This window comes from Fukomys damarensis, unplaced genomic scaffold, assembly GCF_012274545.1.
Source record: "Fukomys damarensis isolate Sample0158 unplaced genomic scaffold, DMR_v1.0_HiC HiC_scaffold_8, whole genome shotgun sequence".
Classification (NCBI taxonomy): Eukaryota; Metazoa; Chordata; class Mammalia; order Rodentia; family Bathyergidae; genus Fukomys; species Fukomys damarensis.
Window position 1 is genome coordinate 25,039,356 of NW_022900920.1, and position 20,846 is coordinate 25,060,201.

Below are 20,846 nucleotides of genomic sequence, written 5' to 3' on the forward strand. Positions count from 1 at the left end.
AATAGGATTCCTCCTTTCTCAGTCAGAAATTCAAGGCACATTATACAAATCCTAGCCCCTTTCTTCACTCTATCTTTTAAGTTTGATATGTTTCCTTCCATTAAATGCCTTCAAATTAATACATTGGAAATAGAGCTTGGATAGACTCAATTCTAGTCCTTTTCAAATTGAGATTTATCTGATCTGTACCCTGAACTGGGAAAAAAGTGGGTCCTTAGCACTGTTTCTTTGCTCTCCAGTAGCTTCACTGATGTCGCTGAAGGGCACTGGGCCAGCGCTATGTACTATGGGATGAGCTTGTCCGGAACGTAGTGGTCCTAGGAGCAGAGACTGCCATTACTCTAGACGCTCCCAGCCTGTGCTCAGCATCGTTCATCTGTGCTGTATCCTGGACTCACTCTGGCTGCAAGAGCACAAGCGAGTCCTGCATAGAGCAGACCAAGAACAGTGGCTGTCCATAACTTGCTGCCTAGGGTAAGACAACTCTGAACTCTGCTTTCTGCTGCTACCCCAGTGGTCCACACAGCTTTCTGTTCATTGATGATGCATCCTTTACTGGCATCTTTGCCTGTCTATGCCACACCCCTGCTTTCCCATTTGTGTTTCCTGAGCCTCACCAAATCCTAGCATAGGACCTGCTTCAGAGGGACCCAGCTATAGACAGTTGAACTCATGAGAGCTCTCCGAGCCAGTGTAGAATTAGGTCACCTCATCACCCTGTCTTAGTTCCTCTTTACCCAGGAATCACAAGGATGGCCTTTTTGCTTCTGCATAGAGTTTGTTACCAAAAATACCCAGACTTCCTGTTTCAGGGGCTGGAACTAAACCACTGTCACCAGCCAGCTTACTGGATTTTTGTAAATATCTTCTACTGTGCCCTTACCATCCCCACCACCACCACCCTGCCCACCTGTTCGGGGTGGTCTCATCACACCCTCAGTAACCTTGCTGCTCTATCTCTGAGATAAAGAGTGTCAATTTGAGGAGGAAGAAAAAGCAGATTTTCTGACTCAGCAAGGATGTAAGCTAAACAACCCATTTATGAAATGACCCACTGTCCAGGAGTGTCACTACTGAAGTTTAAAGGTTTCTTGATGGAAGAGAGAGGAGTTACATTTTCCCCACTAACAGACGATAAGGACGTGGGGAAAGTCTCCCCTGCTGCCAGCTGGACTTTTAGCAAAGTACAAGGCAACTCTTTGTGAAGCTATCAGATATTTCATTGATCCAGTTAGAAAATTTTTGTTGAGCATCTGCCATATACCCTGGTAAGCATTAATTTAGGTAATGTGGCTAAAGCAGCAAATAATAAAAATCCCCAAGCACATGCCCTTGCTTATATCCTGTACCACTTATTGCTTATTGCTGTACCAAAGCTTAATAGCTTAGAGCATTAATCATTTGGGCTGGACTCAGCTGGGCTGTTCTTCTACTTGTCCCACCTGTGTTCCCTCAAGGAACTATCTTCCACTGAGCTGACCTGGGGTCACTTGGCACTCAGATATTGGCCATATGGTCTATGGCAGCCTGATTCCCACCTGGCAGGTGGAGATAGTGATTGGCTGGCTGCTTTCGGTGCCCAGCTGGGACATCTTATCTCTTGTCCTCATGGCCTTCCTCCTTCCAGGACACTAGTCTTGGAAGCCAATGATATCACATCCACAGTGTTCTCTTGGCCACAGCAAATCACACAGACTAGCCCGGAAGAAAGGGATGCTCCAACTCTTGATGACAGGCATTTTGCAAAAAGGCATATACTCCATTTGGAGAGGAAATTGTGGGTACCCCCAACTTGCTATTATAATAGTTCAGTCAGATAGCAATTATATAACAACATATAGTCAGAGGTTCTCCACCCTCGTTCTCCATAAGTGTTTTCTGCAGAGTTTTCTAAAGGATGCAGACCAATTAAATCATGGATAGGTGTTTGACAATCTATAAAACTAACCAGCTCCCCCTAAGAAGTTCTAAATGGCAACAAGACTTGAGAATCACTAGTTAATGTGCTCTGAAGGAAAAACAAAAACAAAAACAAAAAAAGCAGGGAGGGGATCTCAAGTAATGAGAGCTGTGTAAGATGTAGAGTCCAATAAAGATTCTCTAAAGAGGGAATATTTGAGTTAAGGCCTAAATGAAGCACAGCAACAAGGGAACCTTAGTGCTACTGGAAAGTGGGGAGGGAAAAGAAAGCAGCAATTTTCTGCCAGAGGTGGGCAAAAGAGGCTGGGGTGGCAGGAGCAGATGTGCTAGGAGCCGTATTGGAAGAAAGTTCTAGAATGTTCTGCTGGTTTTCCCAGGAGTCAGAGCTTTGCAAGTTGACTGCTTACTTCACTTGGGACCTGTGGAGAGTAAAAAATTGACTCAATACACTAGGGAGGGACAAACTAGTTTGTAAAAGTTATTTATTTATTTTTGTTATAACTCACTAGTCCAACAGCAGCCTCTAGGAATTGGGAAGCAAGGCTGGAGAGAACTTGAGAGAACAGCCAACAGTGGAAAGCATTGCTTCAGAGAAGATAAGTGTAGCAAAAAGAATTTAAGGCTTAGAAACAACAGAAGCTGGGTGCCAGCCTCCCTCAAGCAGAGGCTCAGCCCACAAAGGAACATAAAAAAATCAAGAGGAGGGAATGGTCCAGAACATCTCAGTATCGCACACGTTCCCATCCATAAACCCTCGGTGATGTTTGTGCTGCTTATTTATTGTAGGGGAGCAAAACTTTACCTCACCATTTTAGGGATTGTTTTGCCTAGGCTTGAGCAATAAATTGATATAAGACAGATTAACTGGAGACAAGCATGCAAATTTAATATTAATGTTATGTGACACAGGAGCCTTTATTTAAAAATGAAGATTTTTTAAAAAGGGGCAAAAACCTGAATTCTTTTGGGCTAAGCTGAATAGAGAGGTAATTGGGAGAAAATGAATTAGGTGGGGAGGCCAGAGAAAAATAAGAATTATTTTAACAGGATTCCTTCAATACACAATTCTAGTCTCATTTTCATGTCCTTGATAATGAACACAACTTTCTTTCTGTTACAGGAAGGATAGCCTGTATATGGGTGGGAATTAGATCTTCTGATTTCAGAAGGAAAAATAGGGAGGGTCAGAGCTGCTTCTCTTACTTGCTGTAATTTTTTTTAAGTGACTTTAGCTCAAAATAATCCTGATGCAAAAGTGGCATATTCTGACATCCTTCAAGTTGGACGTAAGTCTCAGCTAGGAGGCCCTTGAATATTTTTAATGGCGTTTTGTTATGTGCTGTGGCATTTTTCTCCCTCACACTGCAGCTGTGGGGTGGGAGGAACCAGTGCTGTCGGTGGTAAATATTGTATGAAATCAAACAGGACCCCTGAGAGCCAGAAGGTTGGTGGCAACACCACCACCACTCAACCTTCGAAAAGCCATCAAGTAGGGAGAAGTGGAAAGATACAGGATTCTAGCCTCTGCTTTTTTAATTTGTTTCCTCACCTCCCACTCTTTCCTGCCACCTCTGTCTTCTTACCTAACACTGTGCAACCAGTCCTTATCAGTGCTCATGGAGCACCAGAGGGTCTTCACAGAGGTGTAGTTACTCTGCCATCCCCTTCCCCAACTCAGTGCTTCATTTACTGCCTTGGGTGTGTTCTGGAAGCATATGCCCCAGAATAGAATTGTTAGTTCACACTACACCACCTGTGTCCTCACGAGAGGCGACAGCGTCCATCACCTCGTGGAGGCATCTTAGAAGGTAACAAGAACTTGATGTGGCCCAGTTCCCAGGGATGGTGCCCCTGGGAAGAGAGAATGGTGCTGGAGTGGACAAATTAAGATTCAGACTGGCAACGAAGTGAACAAAGGTCCACGTCCCATCTCCAGAATTTATCACTAGAGATTCTACCAGCCTCTTGGCTATTCATGGCAAAAACAAAATCAGAAAGGAGGAAGGTGTCATACCTTCAGAGCTGCCAGTCCACAGAGTCCCCTGCCAGGCTCCTTCCTAAGGATCTTGAGTCCCTGCCTCAGAAGGAAGCAGGAGAGGGGTGGTTACTAAAAGGCAGAACACCAGGACTCTCTCTGCATCCACTGATTCTGAATCTATGGGTTTAGGGTCTAAGATTGCTCATGTTCAATAGTCTTCTCCAGGCAATGTTGCAAGTTAAAAATCTCAAGTTTAAGTGAAAACTTAAATGCAATTCTCATCCTCAGCAGCCAAGTAAATTTCTCTCTCATCAGCCTGGTAGGAAATCCCAGATTCGAAACTACTGTCTAGGACAGTGACGGCGAAACTTTTAGAGCAACAAGCAGCCCGCTGCAGCACATGCCATACGTTCACCACCACTGGGCTAGGACACATCACCAAACAACCTCGCTTGCCCCAGAGTAAGACCAAAAGCCCCTCCTAAGGTAGCACTTTTAATACGCTCTGGAAAGCAGTTCACTCTGCAGTCTGTAATGGTCACAGCAGCCTCCTGGCTCTCATGTAGAGCGGTTTCTGATTAAACTGATTGAGAAGACCCACACACACACACACACTCACCCACACACTCATGACTTAGCTGGCCTGAGGCCACTTGCTAGACCTGGGCCTTTGACAGTGACTGAAATCTCAGAACAGAGGTCTGGGAGAGGAGAGAAAGGAGCCCTGACTTGCTGCATTTCTCACAGCTGAGAAGGTTTTACACAAGCTAGTTCTGTTGGAAGCCCAGACTTGGGCCACAGAGTGTGTGATGCTGAGACGGGGCGGGGTGGACAGGACAGTGGCAGTGCTGTGGGAAGCCTCACTCCATCTTCTGAGCAGTAGACTTACTTCGTCCCTTTCCGTCCATCTCTTGTTCTCTCCCTTTTTCTCCTTTTTGATTCTCTCCATCTTTCTTCTTCTGTGATCTCTCTTCCCCTATATCTTTCCTTTATTTACTCTTCCTCTCTCCTTTTCTGTCTGCCCTTTTTCCTGTTTCTTTCCTCCCCTCCTCGCATCACTCTTCCCTTCATTGCTGCAATACAGATTTACCAGATGTCCACTCTTTGTCCAGTGGGGAACTGTGGACAACCCAGTGGTGTGGACAACACTGAAAAGAAAGAAAGACACTGTAAGTGGCCTCTAGGAGCTCCCAGCTCCCAGGGGAAGGGGACAGAGAACAGAGCATTGCAGATCAGTCAGCAGTGGGAAGAGAGAGACACCTAGGCTCCCATTCACGCTGTGGCTCAAAGAAGTAATGTTGAAGCGAAAAGCGGAGACACCTGTGCAGCTGGAGGAGGGGTCTCAGTCCATTCTCTAATGTTATCACTGAATATAAGCTACAGCCCGAGTACTTTATAAAGAATAAAGGTTTATTTAGCTCACAGCTCTGGAGGTTGAGAAGTCCCAGACCATGGCTTGGCATCTAGTGAGGGCCTTCCTCCTGCATCATAACATGGCAGAGGGCATCACATGGTGAGACGGAACCACAGTGGCCCATATAACCCATTAGCCTAACTCATAAGTGGATTAACCCGTTAATGTCGGCAGATGATCCTTCATGGCTGCTTCTTAAAGTTTCTAGCTCCAACCAGCATTAGCAGGGGGATTTGGGGATTAAGTTTCTAACAGAAAATTTTGAGGACACATTCAAACACAGCAAAGAGGTCACATATCTAGTCTTGGATAACGTTGCCATTGAAGAGAAAACCTGGTACCCCTGAGGATACCAGAAAATATGCATGTAAAAATAATGTAGATTTGATTTCAAATACCGACACTGACAGTGTCCTCTTTACCAAAGGTATAACTTCTCCCAGCCTCGCTTTCTTCCTGTCTGACAAGAGGTTACAAGTTAATAGTCTTTGGCGTGGAGTACTGGTGCATAAATTAAGCAGAGCAGGGAGTGTGCCCAACAAATCAGAGAAGCTAATTTCTCTTTTTGGGTATGATTGTTATTAGGGAAAGTGAGCAACACAGACTTATACTTCCTGTTTTCCCATCTTCTTTAAACTTTCTACAATTAGTATGCTTTCAGTTACGAAGCAGAAGGGATTTAGGAAGGAGACTACATGAAGGATGAAAAATGGCACAATTTTGATTTTTAAAGCAGGCTTGCTAACTTAATGTATGACCTCAGAATGATTACAGAAAACATGGTTATGCAGTTATATCAGCTACGTCCTACAAGGGCACAAGCCAACTATCAATGAGCCAACAGCTACACAACCCTTCCTTCCTTTCACCCAGGAAGTCTCCTACAGACAGGAATGTTGCACTGAATTATTCTACTGTAATTTTATTTCTGGTACATCAGCAAAAGTTGGAACAAGAACAGTGGAGCAGGAACCTAAGTAGTAACTATGTTGTTGGTGCTGCTGTTTTTTTTTTCCTCCTCCTCCCTCCCCTTCTTCTTCATTTTTCCTCATTCACAGATGCAACAACATCCTCAGCTTCTGGCATCTGGGATCCCTGCCCTGACCTTTATCCCTACTGGCTGTATCTACTACCTCTGCCTTTGATTAGCCTCTTTTCCCTACAGTAACCCATGCCCATGAATTGGATTAGATTGCATGGAAATATTTTGTTTCCCAAATTTCCAGCCAACATTTACCTAGTGATGCCTCATTAGTGTTTAGAGCACAGACTTCAGGATGAATATTGAGAATCATCATTTATCCTCCACTTCAGAAAGAGGCATTTTGATATATTGCATTCTCCGTTTTTTTCCTTGTAGCATCCAAAGGCACTTAAAACACATTTGCCTACTTTCTTAGTAATTCAACTCATTTACCTAGTCAGCAGGGTGACTCTCAGCCATGACAAGGGTGGTTTCAAGATTTTAGCAATGCATTCCTGACCATCAAAACTAAAACCACAGGAAAATGAAGGACTACTCACTCACTAGCTTTCTTCCATGGTTGATTCCAACTGTCCCTGATTGGAACAGTTGCCTCAATCCCTTGCCTATAGAGCTCTTTAAAAGAAAATAGTAGAAGTAGGATTCTGAAATATTTAGAAAAATTGATATATATTGTTATCTTTGATGTTTTGAGATGAGTGGATTTCATCTTATTTGCATGGAATACTCTCACTTGTTTGCAAACAGAGTTAATGAGCAAAAGGTTCTCCCAACCTTTAAGATCGGCACTATCAGGAAAGGGAAGAATGAGTGTTTTTACCCTCCAATAAGGACACCTGGTGAGCAAGAAACACACGCTAATGATTTGCAGTGGCCTGTCCCCAACTATGGAGCTATGGCTGGAGACTAAGTCCCAAAGGCTTGGCTGAGCTCCATGAGCACAGAGAGGAAGCTTCTGAAGGATTGTCCTGCTCAGCCTCTTATGCCAGAGATGATCAAATTGCCTCAGCAAAGTGACTTTCCCAAGTGTCACAACACACAGTGGTGCTGAGACGAGTCCCCAAGAGATGCAGTCTCTGGAAAAGAACTTCCTTCAACACATAATTGACCGACTCTTTTATTTCACCGATTCTGCTCTCTTTGAATCCAGAAGATGTAGGTGATATAAGTAGGTCCCCACCCACAAAGCCTAAAGTAATATCCTTCCTGTATTTGAGCTAGACAACCGATCTGAGGAAAGCCCCTTGGCTATGTCTAACAAAACACCTTCCTTATCTACTAAGAAATAAGCTTACTTCAAAACTCCTGTTTCCGGGGCATTCAGTGGGAGCTGTGAGAGACCATAACTTTAAACATAAGTGATGGAATCTGACAGAAGAGAAAGGTGCTTTCTTCTATCATAGGTCAGAAACAGGAAGCAGTAAACTTCATAGATGAGCGAAGTGGGGTGTGGACATGTATGCAAATTTTCAGGCAGAAATAGCATGTCTCTGCTACATGCATGTAGAAAACACGTGAATTTTTATATCGGATAGACTGAGAACCAAATATTGACTTCAGTATTTTCAGTGTGACCAAAGAAGTTAACCTCTCTTAGCCTCACTTTATTTGCATCTAAAATGAGGACAGCAAGCTACCAATCCCTGTCATAGACCCTTGGTATGGAGGCTGAGCATGAATGTAAAGTGTTGATTCAGCTCAATGGATAAAAGAGGCCATATTCCCTTTGAAGGGAAAGACTGTGACTAGGAGAATGGGAAAGGGAAATCTGTACCTCCTGTTTGCAATTTTCTTTAAATTCTCTAGAGTTAAGATGTCTTCAACAATGACATAAAAGGAAAGAGACTTTCCTAAGGATGAAAGATGGCTACAAGTTTGATTTTGAAATTAGGCCTGCTGATAGACTGCAAGCATGGTTACAGAATAATTATCAGGAAAGCCAGGAGTGAGGAAATTAACTGCTATGTTGCAACTACTTTCCAGTGACAATCTTGAGGCTGATGTACAAAGAAGTCTTATCTTCTCAGTGACATCAGGCAAGGCCTGTGTAGACGAGCTGCCTCCTGCCCCGGGAGAACGGCAGTAAGTTCTTAAGATGAGAGGTGAATATTTTAAAACTCCTATCCTGTGCTCAACCTATCCTGGGTGTTTATGCTTAGACTTTTATCAACCTTATCAATTTAAATACTTTTATCAATCTTAAAATTAGGCCTAAATAATTCTATGCTGCAGAGGATTTGGAAACTGAGGCCTGAAAATTTAACTTGCCTGAAGAGGCACATCTGTTCTCCGTCTCTCTCTCTCTCTCTCTCTCTCTCTCTCTCTCTCTCTCTCTCTCTGTCTCTCTCTCTTTCTCTCTCTCTCTCTCTCTCTCTCTCTCTCGCTCTCTCTTCTTTTTTGTACCAGGGATCAAACTCAGGCACCCAATGAGCTGCAAGGTAGGTGGTGAAACCACAGGAAACTTGGGGTACTGGAGACCAGGGTCTCACTTTGTGCACACTCATCCCATCTATCCTAGGTTTTACAACCACCCTGTAGTGCTGAGTGACTTGGACAAGTTACTTGGGTAATATTCGAGTGTAACCCAACTTCTGGCAGATGCCAGTAAGACCTGACTTAGTGTGTAGACGACCTAGGAGAGAGTAAGTGAGGGGAGAGAGAGTGAGGGTCGGGAAAGAGAGAATGAAACACAAGCACCATACTATTTACCCCTCAGAGTCACCTACCTGGATAGTCAAGCTCCCCTTGGAGTGGCTTAAAGTGGGAATACAGTCCTGGCTGGCTTCTCTGAGCATGGAAGGAAGGCATGGAGATAAGGAGGCCCACGGTAGAGACAGGTGAATGGTGGACACACATGTATGGGCCCCAGAAAATCCGTGTGTCATAGTAAAGCCCACCAGGCAGCACCGACCATGGAAAAGATGTGACCAGCAAAGGAGACAGCACACGTCAGCCTTCGTCTTCAACTGCTAGCAAACTGCTAGGTCAAGCACGTGAACAGAGAAGAAAGCTGTGAACAGGGCACCGGTAACTCACTGGTTCACCCCAGTAACTCACTCCCATGGTGCTTCCTGTGTCCTGTGCTGACCGTGCCATGACTATCATTAAAGTTCACCCAAGCCGGACGTGGTGGCGCATGCCTGTAATCCCAGCACTCGGGAGGCTGAGGCAGGAGGATCGCTGTGAGTTCGAGACCAGCCTGGGCTACATAGTGAGTTCCAGGTCAGTCTCAACTACATAGTGAGACCCTGTCTCAAAAAAAAAAAGTTCACCCACATCCCCAGATCCAGTCTGGGCTGGAAGGTTCTTTCCAGAATGGTCATTTCTCGGTTTTTCTTTGTGTGATAGAACCTTTACGAAGGAGAACACAGTTTCTTTCCAATTCTAATGGGTTCTCAAGTCTCAGTCTGAAAGAAGAAATGAATAATGATTGGATTCACTGTCGTTGTAAAAAAGTAAAATTTTCCAGCTCATAGGCACTGGAATAGTTAGATTTTTCTTTCTTATGGATGACTTCAGAATGTTCTTGCTCTGAGAACTAATGATGTCTTCAGAGATGTGGGTGTGTGCATGGACACATAAGTACCGTGTTAATTAAGTAGCTATATCTGACAATCAGGCTGCCAGGAACACCAGGCGGAAGATGTAATCTGCTCCCCAAAACCTGTGAGATCTGCAACCCCAAACTCCCTTCCCCAGTACTGCGGTACCAATGATAAATTTCTAGGAAGCCAGTCCTGGCACAAAGACAGAGATTTGGCAAATTGTATGATGAAAGTATAAAAGACAAGGGATTGGGTTGCTGGTCACCTCCCACTAAGTAAAGTATGAACCAACTGGCAGAGAGGCTGAGGAAAGGGCTCAGGCCCCTTTATAGTAGTGTTGCCTTGAAAGCTACTTTTCCAATGAGTTTTTAGAAAAATTATATTTAGTACACAACTTGATGTTTTTCTTTGCTGTATTATCCCTTTTTCTTCAAAGTACACATTTTATTGGAAATACAGTATATGTATACACATGCTGGAACATGTATACTTAAGTGTAAAATACAATGGATTTATTTTTTTGAGACAAAAATCTCCCTGTATAGCCCAGGTTGGCCTCCTAATCACCCTGCCTCCGCCACTCCAGTGCTGGGATTACAGGCACATGCTGTCACACCTGGCTTCCTAAAAGAATGAAACTCAAGCTCCAAAAGATTAAGTCAGAGATGCTCTCTGCCCTACCTGCCACGTTACTACCCATCTCTTCCTTACAGGTAATCATTGACCTAGTTTCCTATTAGAATAGAGGTCTTGCGAGCCATTATTTCCATGGAAAAGAAGAAAAACTTAATAGGCTTCAAAAATCATTTAAAGCATTAGAGAGCTTCAGAAATAATGAAGGTCAGTAGATATGAAATTTCACGAAGGAAAACATTGCAGGGAGCTAGGATTTAACTTCCTCTCGGACATTTGCTGATTCTGGGCATAGGTCAGAGGTTGAGAATTTGGGCTCAGTCCAGACAAGACATTGATACTGGGGCAAGTGCAAAGAATAAGACAGGACAGAACTTGAAGCAGACACGGTAACCTAACTCCGGGTCTCCTTTGAAGAAGGAGTTCAGTACTCAGTATTTCCGTATTCATAGGAACTCATTGGGATGGAAAGGCTTGAATAGAATGGCTTCAAACTACTGGTATTTTTTTTTCCTGAAGATGTTTACTGAATTTTGAAGCTGCATAGAGCAGAAAAGGGGCTGAACGTGAACTCAGAAAAGCACAGTGAGATTTTTTACAGCTTCTCTGTACTTAGAAGACCAAGAACAATTATGAAAAAAGGCCCTGAGAACTAGAGATGGGACACCTCAATATTTGATGCTTTGTTACTTCTACTTTAAATCTTATTTTCCATTGCTCTCATGTTACTATGTAAAAGTACCGCACATTTTTTATATTAACTTTGTTCCTACTGAATGTGCCTTTATAAATTTTCCTGAAATTTCCTCTCTGACTTTCAGTACAGCATTTGATAGACAAGGTATTAGTAAGCATACTTGTCCCATTTCTGGTCACAGAAAGTTTGATATTAAAATTTGATACTGGTATTTTAATATTTATTTCATAATTAAATATATTTAATATAAGGCCTTATAAATACATTATCAAATTTTAGAATGACTTTTCCATTCTTTGTTTTAATAATCTGTATTATGAACAGGGATTGATTTTAAAAGTGTCTTTTTGAGATTGTGTTTTTTATTCCCCTATTCTAGTAATGCGATAAATTACATTGATTTTATTCCCCTATTCTAACAATGTAGTAAATTACATTAACAAACTTCATTTTCAAACTTTGGACTTGAAATAAAATCAATCACTTGTCTGTACACATAAGCACATGCACACATAAATGTCACTAGTGTTGATTTGCTAATTTTTAGTTTAGATGTTTCATTTATCCTCCTGAAATTTTCTTGTAACTTTCTTTTCTACTACTGTTTATGTCAGGTTTTGGAAATCAGCTTTATGTCATTCTCATAAAATAAATTTGGAAAAATCATTGTTCAACTTTTTATAAACATTTGTGTAGAATTTCTATTGGTTCTCCTTAAAGATTCAAGAGAATGTATGAGAAAAGATACTTGTGCCCAGAAGTGTCTTTGCAGAAGAACTCATTGTAGATTCAAATTCTTTAAATGATATGGGACCATTCTAATTCTCTCTTGGTTTGTTTATTAGTTTCTTTGTTTTCCAGTACCTGGCATCAAACTCAGGACCTTGGGCTGGTCAGGCAGGGGCCGCACCGCTGAGTAATTTTTTTAAATATGCTTTCAAGGAATTTGTCTACTATCTGTACATTTTCAAATTGGTAGGCATAGAATTCTTCAAAACATTTTGTTTTCTTTTTAAATGTCTGTGTGATCTACAATGGCTCTCCTCTTTGATGTATTTTATTCCCTTCCCTTTTTTTCTCATGACTTGCTAGAGACTTAGCAAATTTATTGGCCTTTTCAAGGATTCAATTTTTCTCTCTTTTGAACTTTTATGTTTGTAGTTCATCACTTTTGTTCCTTTTTTCCCTTCATCTTCTTTTTGGACTCTGTTGACTGTGATCACTTCTTGAGGCTGGTGCTAAAAATTTTCGGCCTTTCTTATTAGCCTAAGTGTTTAGACCTAAAAGTTTCCTTTTTTTTTTTCTTCTCAATGAGTTTATTGATACATTTTAGGTATACAGTACAGTTACATTCATCATTGGGATCTTGTACCTTTATATGACAGGTCTTGGTTCTCATTTTTTCCCCTTGTCCCTGCCCTCCCTTCACCCCCTCCTCCCTTCCCTATTTACAAATACTTTATTTCCATTTTTTCATTTTCTCATTTTTTTCTTTCCCCTTATTACCTTTCCCTTACCCTTTCCACTTCCCCTACACCTTTAGCCCTTTTCTTCCTATTTTACATTGTCAATTATATCATTAGGATCTTATGTACCATTGTAGCTTTGCACACCAGAGAAACTATTCAGTATTTATACATGTGTGAATTATGTATTTCACTTAGGAGCATATCCTCAATATGTATCCATTTTCCTATGAATGACTCTAATTTCTCATTCTTTATGGCTGAGTAGTATTCCATTTTAAAGAAAAATCACACCTTTAGCCAATCTCCAACTGATGGGCAAACGGGCTGTTTCCAAGTTTTAGCTATTACAAACTGTGCCGCTATAAACATAGGTGCACATATAACCATGCACTAAACTAAAATTCAAGTGGATTAAAGATCTAAATATTAAAAAAGAGCCAAAGTTTCCTTTTAATCACAGATTCCTTAGCATCCTCCAAACTTTCCTATGACCTATTTTCATTTTTACCTTGAAGTATTTTATAACTTTGTGATTTCATTTTCATTACAAGGGTTATTTAAAAATGCAGAGCTTGATTTCCAAGTTGTTAGATTTTCTAATATTCTTTTGCTATTGATATTTGGCTCGATCCCAGCATAGTCAGAATGACATGGTTCATTTAGAATATATTAACATTTGCTTTATGTTTCTGCTTGTCCTCAAATTCTGTTTGCTGAAATCTAACAGAGTGCATTTTTAGGCAAAGCTGGCTGTGCTGTACCTGTATCAGCTGGACCGGGTTTTTTGAATTATGTTTCTGATCTTCTATGTCATTATTGAATATTTTCCACCACTAAGTTACTGAATGCTACTTTAATGTGCCCTGCTTTTGTTACATTTTGTCTGTTTCTTCTCTTACTTTTTTTCTTGGCAATTGCCTGTAAAGTAGCCCTTTCACATGCACAGAAAATTGAATGGATAGTGTGGAGTAGTCCTATGCAGCCCCTCTATTTTTACCATCTTGATGTAGTATGATACGTTAGACACAGGTGATGAAGCAATACGGACTCATTGTTTATTAATGAGAGTGCCTCATTTAGTGTGCACACAGTCCTATAGGTTCCCACTAATGAACAGTGCCATGTGTACAATTCTTCCCGTAGAATAACGTCACTGCCACATAAATCTCCTGTGCTCCATCTCTTCACCCCTTCCCACCCTAAAACCCCAGGTAACCACTGTTCATCTTACTGTCTTTTGTCTTTGCCAGCAGCATCTGTTTGGAGTCACACAGTACACAGACTTTTCAGACTGGCTTCTTTCCACGGGCAGTATGCATTTACAGTGACTCCATGGGTTGGTTGGTTCGTTAACTCATTTTAATGTAGCTCCTTTTCCATTGTGTTTGCATCACCATTCATCTACTCGAGGACATCTTGGTTGCTTCCAGTTTGGGGCAATTATGAATATAACTAATACTGAAATATTATTGAATATAATACAAACAAAGCTACTATCATGTACAGGCTGTTATGTAGATACAAGCTTTCACCTTTGGGTAAGTACCTATTAGCACAAATACTGGATTGTATTGTAAGCCTATGTTGACCTTATTAAGAAAATGCCTAACTATATTCCAAAATGGTTGTATCATTTTTCATTCTCACCAAAAGTGAATGAGAGTTCCTTTTGCCCTACATCCTCCCTGGCATTTTGTAAAATCAGTGCCTTGGATTTTAGTGCTTCCAATAGACCTGTGGTATTATCTTGATTTAATTTTCAGTTTCAAGATTCTTGGGCTTAGGTTGGATGTCTTTCATTACTTTCATACGTTCCTTGCCATCTCTCTTTAAACGCTGCTTTTCCCTGTCTTTTTGTCAATCAAACCATATGAATGTTAGACTCTACAACATGCTCTGTATGTCTCTTAGCCTTTTTTATTCCCTATACTTCATTCTCTCCGCACTTCTGAGTAAAATTATTCTATTGAAATTCCTTTCCGTTTAGTAATAGAGAATATATTCACCTTATCTTCTTGTCAGATAGCTACAGTAGCACCATAATACTTCAAACCAATGAGGAGATTCATTTAGGTAAGGCTCATTTTTCAGTCTTTGCGATGCTTGATCAACCTTTAGTTCAACCTTGGTTTTATACCATAACCCTTGAAGGGTCCCTTGTGAGAATTTTATGTGCTTTCCAGAATCCCTCATCCTTAGAGACTTGATTTTCAATTTTTGTCTTTCTCTTGCAACTAGTAGAATACTAAATAGACCACTTAAGTGTTCAGCCACAATTCTGCTGGGTTCCTTAAGCATATTTTCATTTTCTCCTCTCTTCTCTTCTTCCTACGCCTTCCCACCTTCTCAGTCTTCCCACTCCTTTTCCCTGCCCTTCCCCCCCTCTCTCTCCCACTGTCTCTATCTCTGTGTCCCTTCCCAACCCTAGTTTAAAAATGGCAAATGCCTCAAGGGACTATCTCAGACTCAGCGCCCCCTTAAGTTCTGATACCTGAGAATCTCTCCAGTGCTTTCAAATAGATCATATTTAAAATTTTTAAACATCAGAAAAACAGATGTTTAGAATACATAATTGAAAGAATGTGTAATTGTTTCTTGATGTCCACATTGTTTGGCAAAAGCATTACTTCCCAGAGGGGTGGGACAAACTTGTCCTTTGCAACACCATAATCTGAATAATGAACCTGGTGCTTTGGCAACTGGCTTGTACTCTGTAAAATTTAACTGTTACTTAGAAAGAATAAACAAAGGAAAGAAGATAAGAGGAAACTTTCAAAGTCCCCCCCTAGAGAAGCGGTAATATAAAAACAAACTCCAACTTTCAAAGATTCTTGCAGCTGAATGTACCTGAGTTGTACATGATCACCAGACTACCCTGGAGAGGGATCAAGAGTTTCAGAAACTTAACAGTTGGCTCGTTTTCCATCCTCCACTTCTATATTCTTCTGTCCCCATGGAAATGTTAATCTCGTATTAGAGGCTCCTGGTCTTACAGGATTCTATGTAGTAGGCAGTGAATTGTTAACAGAATAATCTAAAGAGGGACCAGGGTGGTGGTTTATATAAAACAACTATAATATTCAAATTAAAGCTATAAATCCACCATGCAAATGAGCCTGTGCCCAAGGCAGAAATACAATCAAACATGCTGCAGAAGGAAACTTAATAAACCCTGCTTTCCTTCTATTACCTTGTGGGTAAGTTTCCTGAGAGTCAGGTCTTATGGGGGCACAAAGATAGATAGTAGCTGCAGGCATCCTATGGCCCTCACAGCAACCATACTGGGACCTGGCAGCATTGTAAAATGCCAGGAAGGGGTAAGCAGTCTGCATCTGTGGCTCCATCAGGGGGCATTAAATATGTATCTGATCAAGATAGCAGTTGGGGTTATGAAGCTTCTAAATTTGTTCCTAGGTACATGCTTTCTGAAACGGCTCTGAGCCTGAAGTTCTCACAAGCGTATTTGTTAGAGAATGGAGATGGTTCCAACAATGACCATCAGCAGTTTAGGAGGAGAATGGGTGCACAGACTGAAGTCGGGGTTACTTACCAGGCAGGGCACAATCCTGCCCAAGAAATTTGAAGTATACAATTTGCTAGTGGCCATGGACTCATCGACACGAAGAGACCATATGTTCTGATTTGTCCAAGATGGTCTCGCTTTATACCTATCATTCCAGTACAACTGTTCCTAGCCCTCACTTTTATTTTTCAAGCGCCCTGGCTATGTTAACTAATGGGTTATATAACCAGCCTGCAAAGTAAGCGTCATCCAAGCCCTTCACCCTCAGGAAAGTCAGGCGCACACCGTGCAGTGGTACAGGATGACTCGAGTCCTCCCCAGATCTATGATCATAAGTGAGGTCAATAAGTTTCCTGCCTCTGGAATTATTCTGGCAAAGTCCAGATAAGGAGAGGAGGTAAACAGGGGCCCAAATGAATGGCTTTGTGGAGTTCCTTCCTTCTGTGGGATGCAGTGAGTCTGATGAAAAACACCAAAAGGAAAAATCATTTCTCAAGTTTCTGCAAGAAGGTGGGAGCTTCAGAAGAATCCAGAGCCCAAGTCCCCTTACTTTCTTTACTGGAGATTAATCAGGGGAGGGGCAGCAAGACTGCTGAGAACCGAGAGTGGTTCTGGCACTACATGCCCATCGCAACTGAAATGAGGACCTGGCTCAGTCTCTCATCTAGACTCCAAGAAGCAGGGAGTTCTTGATTGCTGCAAGAGCTCAGGTGTGTGTCAGCACCTAGAAATTTGTCTCAGGCACGATATGATACGTTTTGATGTAGTATTTTTGTTTAGAAGTCAGTGGCTTAAAAAGCAAAGTTTGATCTTCCTGCCTGCCCCCCTTACATCTTGCATCAGCTGGGAGTTCCGGCCCAAGTCACACTGACTCAGGATCTCTGTATTTCTTTGATTACTGAAGCAGCAAAAATGGAACGTGGTGAATCACACACTAGTTTTGAAAGTTTCTGCTGGCTATGACACAGGTTATTTCTGTTCACCTTTCATTAGCCACAGAAAGTCACACGGATATGCATAATTTCTTATGGAAGTAAAGTCATACCATGACATGGAAGGCAGAAAGTGGGAACTATTTGAAAAGTAATGCAAACGGTAAGCTTATGGGGAAAAATATGTAAAAGTGATTGCAAGGGCCTGGCACACAGGACTTCACAGGCAACAACTTCCGTGTCACGTTTCACCCTTGGACACCTTAGCACGGCCGAGTGCCCACACCGTTCACATTTATGTGGCATGGGGCTCTGCTCTACATGTCTTGTCATGTGCTTATTCCTTGTAGCAACTACATAAGGTATTGTTACTGGCACAGCCTTTTACAGATGAGAAAAGAGAAGCAGAAGTAGTACAGTGAATTCTCTCTGGTAGATGGTACATAATTGCCAGAGCTGGGGTCCACAGGCCAGTGGCTTGCACCAGCGTGCTGTTCCATCGTTGTTTGCAGGGCACATTGGCTGAAGAATTGGGATGCCGGCATCCCTTTCAGTACCAGCTAATGGCATAGCATGTGCTTCAGTGTTGCTTTCCAAGGAGTGAACTCTCTGGGGGCTTATGAAATGATATTATTAACCCCCAAAGATCATGACATCTCAGCAGATCATGTGGTGGTGAGCGCATTTGCTTTTTCTCGGTTTCCCAATCCCCCTGGAAGCTATATATGTCAGAGACTCTGGCACTGACCACTACTTGTTAATCTTATGTCAGAGGAAGAGAACAATGCCTGGGGCATAAGGCCTGCATGGGCAACTTTGTCCAGCTAGATAGAAGATCGTTGTTTGTTTCTTATTTTATTTTTACCCTCAATGAATGGAAAGTGATGGTACATTTCCATTTATGGCAGGGATATGGCTTCATTTTAAAGCCCATTTGCTTAAGTAAAAAAGTGAGCTGATAGGTTACAACAGAAAATAAGTAGTGTGAGTTGTGAGTTGCAGGCAGTCAGACCCCAAGCCATGCCCCTGGTAGGGCAGAGCCTGGAATTTGGAAAAGTATTCAGGAAGGATAGGTTTGCAGGGCAATGAGGTGGATGCATGGTAGATGGTAAGAAGTTCTCTCAGCTGCTGTTGTGAATGTGCATGACACCAAGGGTCTCCTCTTCCTCACCATGACACGATACCATCTCCTGGAACCCTGAGAAGCTACAAATATAAGAGAAAATGAACCTGGGAGGAAGAGGTGAGGCAAAATCAAGAGACTCAGTGATGAGAAGGAGGCTCAGGGCAAAGTGACAAGCTGTTAGCTGGGTGAATTTTCCAGTGCCCCATTGCCTCTGGATCATAATCCACAAACGGGAGGCCATAACACCCACCTCCCAGAGCTCTCGGGGTCATTAAGTCATGTAAGGGGAAATGCTGCTTGGCTCACTTTGCCTTTAAGAGATCAAGCTTTCACCCCAGAAATGAGCTGGGTGTTTGGAGGGTGGCCTCAGCCCTTGCCCTTGCAGCCCTCAGTCCAGGAGGAAATTACATCAACAGCATCAAGAACAAAGCATGCAGCTCGTATCTACTGCTGACTCACCAGAGGGCAGGCACTGGATTAGTGTTCCATGTGTAGAATTCCATTTCTCCCACAGTTCTGAGATGATTGTTCATTGTTATTCCCGTTTTACAGGTGAGAATCTTGGGTCTTTTTGTAACAGTTTTACCTGAGGTTATGGAAAGCATGAATGGCAAAGCCAAGACTCAAACTCTCACCTGTTTTCTTCTTAGACGTTGTCTGGGTAAACAGAGGTGAGGTGGGTTTCAGCAAGGAATCTAGAACTGCAGTAAAAACACTTTGGCCGCCAGTCGTTCTGTGAGCACTCTGGATTGTGGGAAAAAAGGGAAACTTGTTGAAGCTTATCATTCCTACTGCCTTATTTCCAAGGTCAAATTTTCCTGTGCAGCACTGGGAGTTCTTCAGTACAAGCCTATGAGCACCTTCAGTCGTTTTAGCAAGGCTTCCCAAGGATTAACGTGTAGAAGAATTACCACAGCAGTCTTGTGAACATGCAGTTTCCACCTCAGTAAGTCTGCGTGGGGCCCAAGCTGCATTTCTAGTCAGCCTTCATTCTCTCTGCTGCTGCCCTCTGACCCAGTACGAATAACATGGCATGAAAGCCCCCAGACCCAGACCCTGTAGAGGTTGAGGGCTTTTTCCCACAGCCCTTGCAAATTGCAGCCTCCTGCAGGAGCAAGCAGGGCCAGAGGCTTCAGCTCAGAGATGAAGAGGCAGATGGGAGCCTGCTGGCTCTTCAGTCCGCACCAGCAATCAGCCAGAGGAGAGCTGGTCAAAGGAGCCATTAACATTTACAAGTCACTGCAGTAGCCCTGCTTGGGCAATCAAGGCCACACAAAAGTGGTTGCTACTGAGGCTAATGAAAAGCATGTAAAATGTGCACTTAAACAGCACTTAGAGGGCAGAAGCTCTTTTAGGGACAGGAAGTCTCTGTTCCTTGGTGGTAGACTTTTTGCTTATTTAGTTGTTTGTTTCTCTAGCTGTCTGGATGCTGGACTGGGGCACACTGAGCAGGGAAGGGGTATCAGCCCTTCCTTGGGTTATCACATTTAACCCCTACTCCTATTCAGATGCCCAGATGAGGATGCTGAACCTCAGACCAGTGAACTGAGGGATGACTGAGATTCAGTCCCTGGTCTGTGACTCAGATTCCCGTCTGCAAATAAATTTTAGGATCCAGATGGGGCATCTGCATACTCTCTGAAGTTGCATACAAAGCTGTGTGTGTAGATGCTGTGATGGCCTTTGGGGGAGTCAAGAGAACAATTATGTTTTGTCCATTTCATCAAAGACACCAGTGATTCTCCCAAAAGACGCCAGCTCCTTGGCTAGACAGCACACCTGAGAGAGAAGTCCCCTGAAGCTGTGGTTCTCAGTCTGTCTGAGTCACAGCAACCAGATTTTAAGGTCAGGGGTTTTCAACCACCTCAAGAGAGTGAGATTTCAGGGACCATCGCTGAAGAACACAGGTAATAACAAAGAGAACTCTATTCAGGTCTTCTTTCAAATAACCTTGTTTTTTTATTCATCATACTAGCATCTGCTTGCACTTGGTAAAGAGGAATGTCTCTGCCAAATATGCTTTCTTTAGTTTATAGAATGTCTGATATGGAAAAGATTTGAGGGCCAGGGATTTAGCTCAGCATTTCGGTGGCCTGCCTTGCAAGCACAAGTACCCAAGTTCAATCCCTGGTACCAAAAAATAAAAGAAAAAGGAAAATGATTTGAAGAGCCCCTGGGTTGATACTTAGATATTACTTATTGTAAATATCTTTGTTGCTAGTATTTAAAAACCTTAAGGAATGATTGCTTCTCAGAGGTGTCTTCCAGATATACCTGGTCTTTAGGATTTGAGACTCTAATAACTCTGGGACAACCTCATTTTCGTTGTACCAGGAAAGATAACAGACTAGATCAATCACAACACTAGCCCAAGTGATAAAATTGCAAACAACAATACAATCAAACACAGCTGAGAAAATGACAATTTGTGGTATTTATTAATCTATCACCTTTAACCATGTGAAATAAAACAAAATTGAAGCTTAGCCCAAACTATGTTTATAATGAATAAACTGATCATATAGTAACTTTACCTTCAAGATTGGGACTTAGAAGGAGTAAGGCCCTCTTACTATTCTTCGCTTCTGCTCTGGCACTGGCCACGAAGACCCCCTGTGCTTCTG

General features: G+C 42.3%; 1 long non-coding RNA gene across 8 annotated transcripts in view; it reads right to left on the bottom strand.

The window, feature by feature from the left end:
- Positions 1–4,898: 4,898 nt before the first annotated feature.
- The window catches only part of LOC104869391, a 203,742-nt gene continuing 187,794 nt past the window's right edge, over positions 4,899–20,846 (bottom strand). For 6 of the 8 annotated variants that reach the window (XR_782313.3, XR_004516301.1, XR_782305.3 and 3 more), the window contains 2 exons: positions 18,858–18,966; positions 15,418–18,302 (listed from right to left, as the gene is read on the bottom strand). This is a non-coding gene — a long non-coding RNA (uncharacterized LOC104869391). Of the gene's footprint in view, positions 5,047–15,416; positions 18,303–18,857; positions 18,967–20,846 lie in introns of those variants that run through there. The other 2 variants (XR_004516300.1, XR_004516302.1) reach the window with 2 other exon arrangements.